The following is a 15,803-nucleotide window of genomic DNA, read 5'->3' on the forward strand; positions in this document are numbered from 1 at the left end:
GTTTTTCTCAATGCCCAGTTTCCTGTAATAAGTCATAAGCACATCAAAGAAATAGGAAATCATGGCCCATTCAAGGAAGAAAGTAAAGTGGCAGAGCCAGCCCTAAAGAAACACAGCATCACATGTATTAAAGACTTCTTTAACACAGCTGTCACAAACATGTTCAGAGATCTAAAGCAAAAAATGAATAAAGAAAGGAAATCAGAAAAATGTTATGTGAACAAAATGAGGATATTGACAAAGTCAGAAATTATAAAAATAGATATGGAGCCAAAAAATACTTATCTGAATTGAAAATTTCACGAGAAGAGTTCTACAGCAGGTTTGAGGAGACTGAAAAAGCAATTAGCAAGCCTGAAAACAGTTCAATTGATGTTATTGAGTCTTAGGAGCTCAAAGAAAGAAAATGAAGAAAATGGGACCAACATACGGATTTTATCTCTATGAATCCTAGGAGGAGAGAGGAAGAGGCAGGGAAGTCATTTGAAGGAATAATTGCTGAAAAATCCCCAAATTTGATGAAAACTACAGACCTGAGACATTATAATCAAATTGTCTTACAAAGAATTTTGAAATTGACAAGATAGACTCATCAGGTATAAGAGATCCTCTCAATAAGCTTAGCAGATCATTTCTCAGCAGAAACCCTGCAGGCTGAAGGTAATAGAGTTATATCTTTAAAGTGCTGGAAAAAAAAAAAAAAAACCCAAACAACTATGTACTTAGAATTCTATATCCAGTGCAACTGTCATTCAAAAATGAGGGTAAACGTAAGATTTTTCCCAAATAAGATCAGCGGGAGTTCATTAACCACTATACTTGACAGTAAGATACATGAGAGACCCTTAGGTTAAAATGAAAAGATGTGAGACAGTAACTCTAAACCATATGACATGGCCAGAAAATATAAATACATGTTGAAATATAAAAATTGGTATTATACTTTTGTTGTGTACACTTTTTATTTTCTGTAGGATTTAAATGACAAAATGCATTAAAAATGATTATAAATCTGTTAGTTGATATACAGTGTATAAAGATGTAACCTTTATATTATTAACATAAAGGGGAAAAAGGTTCTATAGGAATAGTTTGTGTGTGCTTGAAGTTGCTATAAATCAAAATTAGACTGTTATAACTTTAGAATGTTACATGTAAGTCCAAGAGCAACCACAAATATTTGTAGACTGTATTCCAACAACAACAACAAAAAAGGAATAAAAAACATCACCTAAACACAAAAAAAGGCAGTAATGAAAGTAATGAGCAGGAGAAGCTGTAAGACACCTAAAACAAATAACAGTGGCAAGAGTAAGTTCCTCCTTATCAGTAATTATTTTAAATGGAGAAAAAAACCTCTCCAATCAAAAGGCACAGATTGGCAATCTATCTACAGGTGACTCACTTTTTAATATAATTTTAAAAATCACAGTGTTGTGCTTCTGGTATATAGCAAAATGATTCATATATGTGTTGTGTATGTATCTTTCATATTTTCATCATAGGTTGTTACAAGATATTGAATATAGCTCCCTGTACTGTTCTATAGGTCCTTCTTGTTTATCTATTTTTAAAATTAATTAAAATTTTTATTTATATTGGATATGAGCTTCCCTGGTGGCTCAGATGGTAAAGAATCTGCCTGCAATGTAGGAGACCCAGGTTCAATCCCTGGAGAAAGGAGTGACTACCCACTCGAGTATTCTTGCCTGGAGAATTCCATGGACAGAGAAACCTGGTGGGCTACAGTCCATGGTCTCAAAGAGTCGGACACGACTGAGTGACTAACACTTTCATTGTCATTCATTTTCAGAAGGAGAAGAGAGAGGAAAGGATTACAAATATATTTGGTGAAATTATGGCTGAAAACTTCCTGAAATTGAAGAAATTCCCACACAAAATGAACCCAAAGAGATCCACATCAAGACACATGATTTCAAGCAATAAAACAAGAGAGATGGACTTGGAGGTATTATGCTAAGTGAAATAAGTCAGAGAAAGACGAATAGTGTATGATATCACTCATATGTGGAATCTGAAAAATATAAGAAACTAGTGAATGTAACAAAAAAGAAACAGACTCACAGATTTACAGAGTAAAGTACTGATTACCAGTCAGATGAGTGAAGGGGAAGGGACAAAATGGTAGGGAATTTAGAGATAGCAACTATTATGCGAAATAAGCTATGAGAATATATTATATAACGCAGGGAATATAGCCAGTGTTTTGTGATAAATATCAATGGAGTATAGCCTTTGGAAGTTGTGAATCACTCTTATACGTCTGTAACTTTATATAATATTGTACAGCAACTATATATTTCACATTCACATGATTGATTAACAATGTTGTGTTAGTTTCAGGTATACAGCAAAGTGATTCAGTGATACATATACATTTATCTATCCTTTTTCAAATCCTCTTCCCATTTAGGTTATTACAGAGCACTGAACAGAGTTCCCTGTGCTATACAGTGGGTCCTGTTGGTTATCTATTTATTACTTTCCACAACCGGAGTATAATCACTTTACAATGTCATGTTAGTTTCTGCTATACAACAGTGTGAATCAGATACACACCCCCACACATCCCCTTCTAGGTCGTCAGAGCCCTGAGCTGAGCTCCCCGGTTATACAGTAGCTTCTCACTAGCTATTTGTTTTACACATGGTAGTGTTTATATGTCAGTCCTACTCTCCCAGTTCATCTCACCATCGCCTTCCCTCTCTGTGTCCAAAGTGTCCGTTTCTCTATTCCTGCCCTGCAAATAGATTCATCAGTACCATTTGTCTAAATTCCATATATACATTGCTGCTGCTAAGTCGCCTCAGTCGTGTCCAACTCTGTGCGACCCCATAGATGGCAGCCCACCAGGCTCCCCTATCCCTGGGATTCTCCAGGCAAGAACACTGGAGTGGGGTGCCATTGACTTCTCTGATATATGCGTTAATATATGATATTTGTTTTTCTCTTTCTGACTTACTCTAGGTCCATCCACATCACTACGAATGACCCAGTTTTGTTCTAGAGTAATATTTTGTACTCAGAATATTAATGGCTGAGTAATATTCCATTGTGTATATGTAGCACATCTTCTTTAGCCATTCCTCTACTGATGGTCATTTGGGTTGCTTCCATGTCCTGGCTATTGTAAATAGTGCTGCAGTGAACACTGAGGTGTATGTATCTTCAAAGTATGGTTTTCTTGGAGTGTATGTCCAGTAGTGCAATTGCTGGGTCATATGGTTTTATTTTTAGTTTTTCAAGGAACATGCTGTTCTCCATAGAGGTTGTATCAATGTACATTCCCAGCAAGAGGGTTCCCTTTTTGCCACACCTTCTCCAGCATTTATTGTTCATAGATTTTTTTGATGATGGCCATTCTGACCGGTGTGAGGTGAGATCTCGTTGTTTTGATTTGCATTTCTCTAATAGCGAGCAGTGTTGGTCATCTTTTCTTGTGTTTGTTGGCCATCTGTATGTCTTCTCTGGAGAAATGTCTATTCAGGTCTTCTGTCCATTTTTTGATCAGGTTGTTTGTTTTTGTGATACTGAGCTGCTTGTATATTTTGGAGATTAATCCTTTATCAGTTGCTTCATTTGCAAGTATTTTCTCCCATTCTGAGGGTTGTTTTTTTGTCTTGTTTAATTAGGTCTCATTTGTTTATTTTCATTACTCTAGAAGGTGGTCAAAAAGAATCTTGCTATTATTTATGTCAGAAACTATTCTAGCTATGTTTTCCTTTAAGAGTTTTATAGTTTCTGGCCTACATTTAGGTCTATAGGCCATTTTGAGTTTACTTTTGTGTATGGTGTTAGGAAGTATTCTAATTTTATTTTTCACATGTAGCTGTCTGGTTTTCCCAGCACCACTTATTGAAGAATCTGTCTTGTCCCCACTGTATATTCTTTCCTCCTTTGTCAAAGGTAAGGTGCCCTTGGGTGCTTGGGTTTATCTTTGGGCTTTCTATCGTGTTCCATTGATCTACACTTCTGTTTTTGTGCCAGTACCATGCTATCTTAATTACTGTAGCTTTGTAGTGTAGTGTGAAGTCAGGGAGCTTGATTCCTTCAGCTCTGTTTTTATTTTTAAGACCGCTTTGACTATTTGAGGTCTTTTGTGTTTCCATATACACTGTAAAAATTTTTTTGTTCTAGTTTTGTGAAAAATGCCATTGGTAATTTGATAGGGGTTACATTGACTCTGTAGATTGCTTTGGGTAGTATAGTCATTTTCACAATATTGATTTTTCCATCTAAGAACATGCTATCTCTCTCAATTTGTGTCATTTTTCTTATAGTTTTCATCTTGTTTTTTTTTTTATAGTTTTCTGCATACAAGTCTTTTGTCTCTGTAGGTAGGTTTATTACTAAGTATTTTATTCTTTGAGTTGCAGTAGTGAATAGGATTGTTTCCTTAATGTCTCTGATTTTTTTTTGTAGTTAGTGTATAGGAATTTTGTATTCCGCAGCTTTACTAAATTCATTGATTAGCTCTAGTACTTTTCTGGTGACATCTTTAGGATTTTCTATGTATAGTATGTTACCTGCAAACAGTGACAGTTTCAAAAAACTGAAAACATTTCCTCTAAGATCACAAAGAAGGCAAGGATGTCCACTCTTGCCACTTTTATTCAACATGGTTTTTGAAGTCTAGTCATGGCAATTAGAGAAGAAAAAGAAATGAATTCAAATAGGAAAAGAAGACTGTCAGTCACTGTTTGCAGATCTACAAGGCAATCTGCTAAGATTCAATGCAGTCCCTATCAAATTATATTGCAATGGCATTTTTCACAAAACTAGAACAAAAAATCTTAAAATTTGCATGAAGACACAAAAGACTCTGAATAGCTGAAGCAGTCTTTAGAAAGAAAAAATAGTTGGAGGAGTCAGGCTTCCTGTCTTAAGATTATACTATTAATACAAAGGTACAGAGTACGAAAGAATATGGTACTGGTACAAAAACAAATGTAGATCAATGGAATAGGATAGAAAGCCCAGAAATAAACCCATGCACCTATGGTTGATTAGTCAATGACAAAGGAGGCAAGATTACACAATGGAGAAGCGGCAGCCTCTTCTATAAATGGTACTGGACAGTTACATGTAAAAAAAACAAAAGCTTGGATACTATAAAACTCTTAGAGGAAAACACAGGCAGAATCCTCTAACATAAATTGCAGCAATATCTTTTTGGATCTACCTTCAATGAAAATAAAAACGTGCTGTGCTTAGTTGCTCAGTCAGGTCCGACTCTTTGCAACCCCACTGTAGCCCACTCTGTCCATTGGGATTCTCCAGGCAAGAATACTGGAGTGGGTAGCCATTCTCTTCTCCAGGGGATCTTCCCAACCCAGGGATCAAACCCAGGTCTCCCACATTGTGGGCAGATTCTTTACCATCAAAGCCACCAGGGAAGCCCAATGAATGGGAACTAATTAAATGCTTTTGTGCAACAAAGAAAACCATAGCCAAAATGAAAATGCAACCCATAGAATGGGAAGAAATCTTTGTAAACAATGCATCCAACAAGGGAGTCATCTCCAAAACACACAAAAATAACAACTCAATCAAAAAACTGGCAGCTCGAATTAGACATTTCTCCATAGAAGAAATACAGCTGGCCAAAAATCACATGAAAAGATGCTCAACACTGCTAATTATTACAGAAGTGCAAATCTACAAAAAATAAATGCTGGAGAAGGTGTGGAGAAAAGGAAGCCTCCTCTACTGTTGGTGGGAATGTAAATTGGTACAAGCACTATATAGTATGGGGATTTCTTAAAAAACTAGAAGTAGAACCACCTTAATCCCACGCCTGGGCATATATTTGTAGAAAACCATAACTCAAAAAGATACATATATCCCATTGTTCATTGTAGCAGTACTTACAGTCGCCAAGACAAAGAAACATCATGAATGTCCACTGACAGAGGAATGGATTAAAAAGAAAGTATAAAAAGAAGGAAATAATATTATTTGTGGCCACATGAACGGACCTAGAGATTATCATAATAAATGAAGCAAGTCAGAGAGAGAAATACAAATATTATATGATATTGCTTGCTGTGGAATCCAAAAAAGATACAAAATGAACTTATTTTCAAAACAGCCTCATAGACTACCAAGACAAACTTATGTGTATCAAAGGGGAAAGGTAGGGGACATACATTAGGAGACTGGGATTAACATATACAGACTATATATAAACTAGATAATCAACAAGGACCTATTGTATAGCACAGGGAGCTCTACTTGATATTCTGTAATAACCTACATGGGAAAAGAATGTGAAAGAGAGTGGATATGTGTGTGCTTGTGTGTGTGTATATATAACTGAATCACTTTCTGTACACCTGACCTAACATAACATTGTAAATCAACTATTCTCCAATATAAAATAAAAAGGAAGATTTCAAAGAACCTAACCTTAGGCCTTAAGGAACTGAAATAAGAAGGGCAAACTAAATCCAAAGCGAGCAGAAGGAAGGAATAGAGAAAATTAGTGAAGTCAAATGTTTGCTCTCTCTAAAGATCTACAAAATAGACAACTTTTAGCTACACTGACTACAAAAAAGAGGACTCATTATTAAAATCTGAAATGAAAGTGGTAACAACATTACTGATTGTATAGAAATAAAGATGAAAAGAGTACTATGAACAATTGTACACCAACAAAGTGGGTAACCTAGGGGTAGTGGACAATTTTCTAGAAACATACAACCCACCAAGAGTGAAAAGTATGACTAGATCTATGACTAGTAAAGAGATTGAACCAGTAATTAAAGACCTCCCAACAAAGAAAAGCCCTGTACCAGAAAGCTTCACTGGTAATTCTTCCTGGTATTAAAAAAATAATTCATACCAATTCTTGTGAGACTTCAAGAAAACTGAAGGGGAGGGAACACGAACACTGCCTAATTCATTCTATGAGGCCAGCATACCAAAACACTATAATAAAACTAAAGAACAATCTTCCTTCTGACTATTGATGATGAAATCCTGAACAAAATACTAGCTAACCAAATTTAGCATAATAAAATGATTATATGCCACAAAGTCATAGGATTTATTTTTGGAATGAAAGGATGATTCAACATATGAAAATCAGTCACTGTTCTATAATACCATATTAGCATAATGAAGAGAAAAAGCACATGATCATCTCAACTGATGCAAAAAAAGCACATGACAAAATCCAACAGCTTTTCATAATAAAACATAAAAAACTAGGAGTAGAAGAAAACGACCTTAAAATAATAAATACCATACACGAAAATCCCACAAACATGATCCTCAATAGTAAAGACTAAAAACTTTTCCCCTAAGATGAACAAGAATGCAATATTCAGCATTCTTGTACATATTATTGGAAGTTCAGAGCAATTAGGCAAGAAAAAAGAAAACCATGCAAGTTGGAAAGGTGAAGAAGCAAAATGACCTCTGTTCAGTTTACAAAAATCAACATTTAAAAACCAGGTGTATTTCTATACATGATTGATGAACACTCTGAAAAGGAAATTAAGAGAACAATCCCATTTATAATAGCACTAAGAAGAATAAAATACCCAAGAATAAATCAAGAAGTGAAAGACTTATACATGGAAAACTACAAAAAGAAAGTAGTCACATAGCTGGAACAATCTGAGAAAAAAACAACAAAGTTGGAGGTTTTGTACTCCATGATTTCAAAACTTACTATAAATTTGGAGTAATCAAAACAGTGTAGTTCTAGCTTGCAGAAAGATATATAGACCAATGGAATGGAATAGAGAGCCTAAAAACAAATTCTTGCATGTATGGTCAGATGAAGTATGCCAAGAGCTTTCAATGGGGAAAGGACAGTCTTTTTGACAAATGGTTCTGACAAAACTGAATATCCACATAAAAAAGAATGACGTTGGAGCCTTACTTTACACTATATAAAAATGAACTCAAAATGAATCACAGACTGAAATGTAAGAGTTAAGTGTAAAACTGAAGAAAACAGAGGAGGAAGAGCTTCATGTTACTGGATTTGGCGATCATTTCTTGAATATGACACTGAAAGCATAGAAAACAACAAAAATTAGATAAACTGGATATCATCAAAACTAAAAGCTCTTCTTTATCAAAGGACACTATCAACAGAGTAAAAAGGCAACCTACAGAATAGGAGAAAAATCTGATAAAGGATTAATATTCAGAAAATATCAAGAAGTACAGTTGAACAAAACACAAAGCCTTAAACAGACATTTCTCTAAAGAAGATCTGTAAATGGCCAACATACACATGAAACTATATTCTACATCCCTAGAAATTAGGGAAATGCAAATCAAAACCACAATGAGCTACTACTTCACATCCACTAGGATGTCTATTATTAAAAACCCAGAAAATAACAATCATTGAAAATGTGGAAAAACTGAAACTTTTGTGCACTGTTGGTGAGAATGTAAAATGATATAGCTGCTATAGAATACAGTATGGCGGTTCCTCAAACATTAAACACAGAATTACCATATGATTTAACAATTCCACTTCTGGGTATATACTCAAAAGAATGAAAGAAGACACTTGAATACATATTTATACATGCATATTCAAACTAGTGTTATTCACAATAGCCAAAAGATGGAACCAAACCCATACATCCAATGAGAGATGTATGCATAAACAAAATGTGCTATATACTTAGCACTGAACTATTATTCAGCCTTAAAAAGGAATGAAATTCTGATACATGCTGCAGCATAGATGAATCTTGAAAACATTAATAAAAATGACACAAGGCAGATACAAAGGGACAGATATTGTGTGATTTGACAAGTATGAATACATAGTCAAATTCATAGAAATAAGGTAGAATAGTGGCCACCAGGGACTGGGAGAAAGGGATAATGGGGAATTATTGTTTGATGGGTACAGAGTTTAGCTTGGGATGATGAAACAGTTTTTGAAGAAGCATAGAGGTGATAGTTGAACAACCATACAAATGTACTTAATGTCACTGAATTGAAAATATTGTTATGTATACGCTACGCTAAGTCACTTCAGTCGTGTCCGACTCTGTGAGACCCCATAGACAGTAGCCCACCAGGCTCCCCCGTCCCTGGGATTCTCCAGGCAAGAACACTGGAGTGGGTTGCCATTTCCTTCTCCAATGCATGAAAGTGAAAAGCGAAAGTGAAGTCGCTCAGTTGTGTCCGACTCTTAGCGACCCCATGGACTGTAGCCTACCAGGCTCCTCCGTCCATGGGATTTTCCAGGCAAGAGTACTGGAGTGGGGTGCCATTGCCTTCTCCAATTGTTATGTATATTTTATCACAATAATTAAAAAAAGGATTTTCAGTTGTCAAGGGGCTATTTTTATATTTTCCCTACCCTTGTGTGTTTGTGAATAGTAGTGTTGCACTGGATCCTCAAAGCCTTACTCTTTATCTTCTGAGTTCACACTTTCTAGCATCACCTGCTCAAACAGACGTGGTTGGCGAGACTTTGGTGTATTTGGCCATAGCAGGAGCAACAGTACCTGGCTGTGGACATAGTTATCTGACCTAAGAGGACTGCTTTTACCTAATATCCTTTTCCTTCACTGGTTCATATCCCTCAAAGCTCTCTAAACATCTGATGAAACCTGGAGCCTCTTGGTAAAAAGTGTCAATAACCACAAGCTTTAGGGTTCCAGTTAAAAATGGTGATATAGGAAAATCCTGAACTCACCTCCTACATATGGAAAAATTACTTCTAAAAAAATCCTAAAGGCTGCCTGAGTGACAACCACACATCAGGCAAATGAGAAAACTACATCAAAGCAGGTAGGAGGAACTGAGACATAATCTTGCCATAAACCCGGATAAAACTCAGTACTTAGAGCCTCTCCCTAAGGAGTGAAGGGTTTAGACTCCACACTGGACACCTTAACTTTTGGAACCTGTATCTGAGAGACGAGCCCCCCAAACATTCTAACTCGAAACACTAATGGGGCTCACGGCTTTCATCCCAGAACTCTGAGACAGCTGGTCATACTCAAAGAAAAGGAAGGTCACCTGCTTATATTAAAGCATTGGCCTGAAAGCAGACATCTCACTTAAAACACAAATCTAGAAGCCTGCTGGAGCATTCTCCAGGTCTGAGACTCACGGGCACCATTGTCACACAGTCCTTTTGCCATCCTCCAGAGCACCAGTGTCTCCTAGAAGGGAGTTTTCACATGCATTTGGTGCCTTAGTCTTTGTGGCTGCTGCCCAGAGGAGGCCTCTTGACTGCTTGGTCTGGATGCTAGGGGAGTTTGAATTCTTGGTCTCAAGGGAGTGTAATAATCAGCAAGGAGCCCACAGCCCTCTCTGTGGTCCTGATTTTTTTCAGTTGCTGCTAGGAGACATCACTACATAGGCAACTCTGGAAGCCAGTGGAGCCTTATGCTTCAGATTCTTAAACAGCTATCACACCCTCCTAGGGCTCAGGAGGAGGTAAAAAACACAGAAGCTTGGTATTTCTGTGAAGGAGGCCTCTTAGCTAATCATCATGACTATAGCCTGACTGGTAGACTTCTAATTAAACTTGCATCTAAAGACTGACTGTTGTCAATGTATGGCAAAACCAATACAATATTGTAAAGTAATTAGCCTCCAATTAAAATAAATAAATTTATATTAAAAAAAATAAAGACGGACTGTAATTTTCTAGAGACTTTCCAGAGACTTCAGAGGGTAGGCACTAAACTTGCACCCTCCCTCTGCTGTGCTCCAGAGCACATGTTTTCTGGAGTGGAACTTTCCATGCAGCTGGCTCCCTGATTTTTATGTCTAGCATCCTGGTTTTTGCCGTGGCCACTCCAGAGATGCCCCTTGATTGCCTGACTTGGGTGGTCAGGGGAGCCTGCATTCCTGTGTCCCATGGGACTGTGGCAATCAGATATCTAGTTCTTGGCAGGCTACCACCCCTAGGGCACTGTGCAGACAGCAAGCCGTGGCACATCCCTTTGGCTTTCTGTTTGTACTGGAACTCTGGCTTGAGGGGCAGGCTCCAGGTTTGGCACACATCTAGTGGACTACAAGACTCTCAAGGAACGTAGGGTGTGGATGTGGTCTTTGGACAGTCCCTCTGCATTGCTCCAGCATCTCCCAGGAACGAGCTTATACTCTCATCTAGAGCTTCAATAGGACCTCCCGGCTGGCTCAGACAGTACAGTGTCTGCCTACAATGCGGGAGACCTGGGTTCGCTCCCTGGGGCAACTGCCATTCAAGGAATACTACCCCATCACTGGCCAGTGGAGCTTACACTTTCAGTCCCATAAGACTATATATATCTGTGTACCTTGGAAGTCAAGTTCTCCTGCAGCAGCTTTTAACACATGTATACCCATGGCTGATTCATGTCAATGTATGGCAAAGACCACTACAATATTGTAATTAGCCTCCAATTAAAATAAATTAATTTAAAAAAGATAAAACAAAATGAACCTTGATGCTGAGATCCTCTCCTTAGGGACACTGACAGGTCTTGGTGTATCCTCAACCACTGGGAGCTTTTAAAAATATAATAGGCTGCTTGGACAAGCACAAAGGTTTGGGTGATAGCAGAACTGAGGGTTGAAATACAAGGTTCACTTCTACATGAGCCACTCTTTCAAGACTGGGGGAGATGGTTGTTTCATCTAAAGTATGGAAACCAACAGAGTTATGGAAAATGAAGAAATGTGTTCCAGATTAAAGACATAAACTCTTCAGAGTACAGTGGGGTGGGAGGAAAACCTCAATGAAATAGTGCTGTTATTTACCTGAAAAAGAGTTCAAAATAGTAGTCATAAAGATTCTCACAAAACTAGGGAGAAAAATGAGTAAATACAGTGAGAACTTCAACAAAGAGTTTGAAAATATTAAAAAAGTACCATAGAAGTCACAGAGCTGAAGAAAACAAGTGTTGAACTGAAAAATACCCTAGTGGGGTTCAACAGCAGACTAGATGAAGCAGAAGAAAGCGTCAGTCAACTCAAAGACAAGGCAGTGGAACTCACCCAACTCATCCAATTAGAGCAGCCCTGCTCCCATCCCCCCCACCCCCTCCCACAAGAAGAAAAACAAGTGAAGTCGGCCTAAGGGACCTGTGGGACAACAAAAACACTAATATTCAGATCACAGGGACCACAGGAAAGGAGGCAGAAAGGAGCAGAAAACTTATCTGAAGAAACAATGGCTAAAAGCTTCCTAACCTGTGAAAGGAAATGGAAATCTAATTCCAGAAAGCCCAGAGTGTAAAATAAGCCCTAAGGAGACATCGTAGTTAAACACATATTACAATTAAAATGCCAAAAGTTGAAGACAAGGAGAGAATTTCAAAACCAACATGAGAAAAACAACTTGTTAGGTACAAGGGAACCCCCAAAAGACTATAAGCAAATTTTTTCAGCAGAATTGGTAGGCTAGAAGAGAGCAAGCAGCACAGTATATTTGAAATGCTGAAAAGAAAAAAAACTTTCAACCAAAAGCTATTCTACCCAGCAAAGTTATCATTCAGAACTGAGGGAGAGATAGAGAGAAAGAGTTTTCCAGATAAGCAAAAGTCAAAGGAGTTCATCACTACTAAACTGGCCTTAGAAGAAATGTTAAAGGGACTTTTTTAAAGCTGAAGAGGAAGAGCACTAATTAGTAACAAGAAAACATCAACCTCAATGGAAAGGTAAACATAGAGAATATGTAGTGGATTAATCATTTATCACGGTAGTATGAAGGTAAGAATACAAATGTGGTAAAACTTAACTATGATTATAATAATTAAGGATACACAGATAGAAAGATATAAAATGTGACATTAAAATCATAAAACATGGGGAAAGGGGTAAGACTAAATATTTTGAGCTTTAGAATAGCTCAAGTTTAGAGCAAGTTTTTATCAATCTAAAATAGACTGTTAGGGATATACTCTATAATATGTTAGCCTCATAGTAACCAGAAAGCAAAAGTATAGTCACAAAAAATAAAAGAATATATGTATACCATTTAAGAAAGTCATCAAATCACAAAGGAAGAGAGCAGGAGCAGAAAAAAGGAACAGAGGAACTACAAAAGTCAGAAAGCATTAGCAAATGGCAATAGGTACATACCTACCAGTATATCTTTAAATGTAAATAGACTAAATTCGCAATTCAAAAGACAAAATAGTTGAATGGAATAGTTGAATAATGAATGAAAAAAAAACACAACATGTATACATTGCCTACAAGAGACTCCCTTCTAGATGGAAGAATACACAAACTGAAAACGAAAAGATGGAAAAAGATGTTTCATGCAAGTGGATCCCAGAAGAAACTGGAGGTAGTTATACTTATATGACAGTCTTTGTTAAAAAGGTGTAATTTATCTGGTATAAGAGACTAAGAAGTAATGATAAATGGTTCAGGCCACAAGAGGGTATAATGTTTATAAATATTTATGCTCCCCTATAGGAGCACTTAAATATATAAAGTCAACTATTAACACAACTAACAGGAGAAATAGACAGCAATACAAAAATAGCAGGGGGCTTTAACATCCTACTTATATCAACGGATAGATCATCCACACAGAGAATCAATAAAGAAACATCGGGCTTAAACTGTATGTAAGACCCAATGAAGTCGACATTCCATCCAATAGCAACAGAACACACATTCTTCTTAGGTGAACAGGGAACACCTCCTAGGACAGATCAGTGATACGCCACAAAACAAATCTTAAGAGTTAGGGACAGTGACAGGTCTTGGCCCATCCTTATAGACTGAAATCATATCAAGCATCATCTCTGACCACAAGAGTATAAAGTTAGAAATCAAATTCAAGAAGAAAACTGGAGAATTTGCAAACATGTATAGATTATACATTATACCAAACAATCAATGGGTCAAAGGACAAATATCTTGAAACAAATGAAAATGGGAATATTACACACCAAAACTTGTGGGGTACAGCAAAAACACTTCTAAGAGGGAAGCTCATAGTGATAAATGACTACCTCAAGAAACAAGAAAAGTCTCAAATAATCTAACTTTGTATTTCTTGAAATATAAGAAGAAGGATAAATGAAGGTCAAAATTAGTAGGAGCTAGAAAAATTACAAAAATTAGGGCGGAAATAGAGATTAAAAATCCATAGAAAAGACAGCCTTCAGAATGGGAGAAAATAATAGCAAATGAAGCAACTGAAAACTAATCTCAAAAATATACAAACAGCTCATGCAGCTCAATTCCAGAAAAATAAATGACTCAATCAAAAAATGGGCCAAAGAACTAAACAGACATTTATCCAAAGAAGACATATAGATGGCTAACAAACACATGAAAAGATGCTCAACATCACTCATTATCAGAGAAATGCAAAACAAAACCACAATGAGGTACCATCTCACGCCGGTCAGAATGGCTGCTATATTTGGCAAAACTAATACAATTATGTAAAGTTTAAAAATAAAATAAAAAAGTCTACAAACAATAAATGCTGGAGAGGGTGTGGAGAAAAGGGAACTCTCTTACACTATTGGTGGGAATGCAAACTAGTACAGCCACTATGGAGAACAGTGTGGAGATTCCTTAAAAAACTGGAAATAGAACTGCCAGCAATACAACCCAGCAATCCCACTGCTGGGCATACACATCGAGGAAACCAGAATTGAAAGAGACACATGTACCCCAATGTTCATCGCAGCACTGTTTACAATAGCTAGGACATGGAAGCAACCTAGATGTCCATTGGCAGATGAATGGATAAGAAAGCTGTGGTATATATACACAATGGAATATTACTCAGCTATTAAAAATGATGGATTTGAACCAGTTCTAATGAGGTGGATGAAACTGGAGCCTATTATACTGAGTGAAGTAAGTCAGAAAGAAAAACACCAACACAGCATATTAATGCATATATATGGAATTTAGAAAGATGGTAACGATGACCCTATATGCGATACAGCAAAAGAGACACAGATGTAAAGAACAGACTTTTGGACTCTGTGGGAGAAGGCGAAAGTGGGATGATTTGAGAGAAGAGCATTGAAACATGTATATTACCATATGTGAAATAGATCATCAGTCCAGGTTCTATGCATGAGACAGGGTGCTCAGGACCGGTGCACTGGGATGACCCTGAGGGATGGGATGGGGAGGGAGGTGAGAGGGGGTTTCAGGATGGGGAACACATGTATACCCATGGCTGATTCATGTCAATGTATGGCAAAAACCACTACAATACTGTAAAATAATTAGCCTCCAATTAAAACAAATAAATTAATTTTTTCAAAAAGCCATGGAATAGATCAATGAAACCAACAGTTGCTTCTTTGAAATTATGAACAAAATTGACAAGCTTTCGCCAAAGAATCATAGAGACTACTCTGAACAATTATGCTGCCAAGCCACTTTGGTCATGTCCGACTCTGTGCGACCCCACAGATGGCAGCCCACCAGGCTCCCCCGTCCCCAGGATTCTCCAGGCAAGAACACTGGAGTGGGTTGCCATTTCCTTCTCCAATGCATGAAAGTGAAAAGTGAAAGGGAAGTCGCTCAGTCGTGTCTGACTCTTAGTGACCCCATGGACTGCAGCCTACCAGGCTCCTCTGTCCATGGGATTTCCCAGGCAAGAGTACTGGAGTGGGGTGCCATTGCCTTCTCCGCTGAACAATTATACACCAATAAATTAGACAACCTAGAAGAAATGGATAAATTCCTAGAAATATACAACCTATCCAAACTGAATCATGATGAAATAGAAAATCTGAACAGACCAATAAAAGTTAGAAGATTGAGTAAGTAATCAAAAATCACCCTACAAGCAAAAATCCAGGACCAGA

At 37.3% G+C, this 15,803-nt stretch overlaps 2 protein-coding genes across 6 annotated transcripts in view; one reads left to right on the forward strand and one right to left on the reverse strand.

Moving 5' to 3' along the window:
• SAXO1 (stabilizer of axonemal microtubules 1) overlaps positions 1-14,991 on the forward strand; it is a 155,192-nt gene extending 140,201 nt beyond the window's left edge. For both annotated transcript variants that reach the window (XR_011568023.1, XR_011568024.1), the window contains one exon: positions 1,814-14,991. The gene's annotated coding sequence lies outside the window, so the exon portion shown is untranslated. The remainder of the gene's footprint in view (positions 1-1,813) is intronic.
• ADAMTSL1 (ADAMTS like 1) overlaps positions 1-15,803 on the reverse strand; it is a 1,120,558-nt gene that overhangs the window by 10,457 nt on the left and 1,094,298 nt on the right. The gene's annotated exons all lie outside the window — the stretch shown is intronic.

This window comes from Bos indicus, chromosome 8 (genome assembly GCF_029378745.1).
Source record: "Bos indicus isolate NIAB-ARS_2022 breed Sahiwal x Tharparkar chromosome 8, NIAB-ARS_B.indTharparkar_mat_pri_1.0, whole genome shotgun sequence".
NCBI classification, from domain to species: Eukaryota; Metazoa; Chordata; class Mammalia; order Artiodactyla; family Bovidae; genus Bos; species Bos indicus.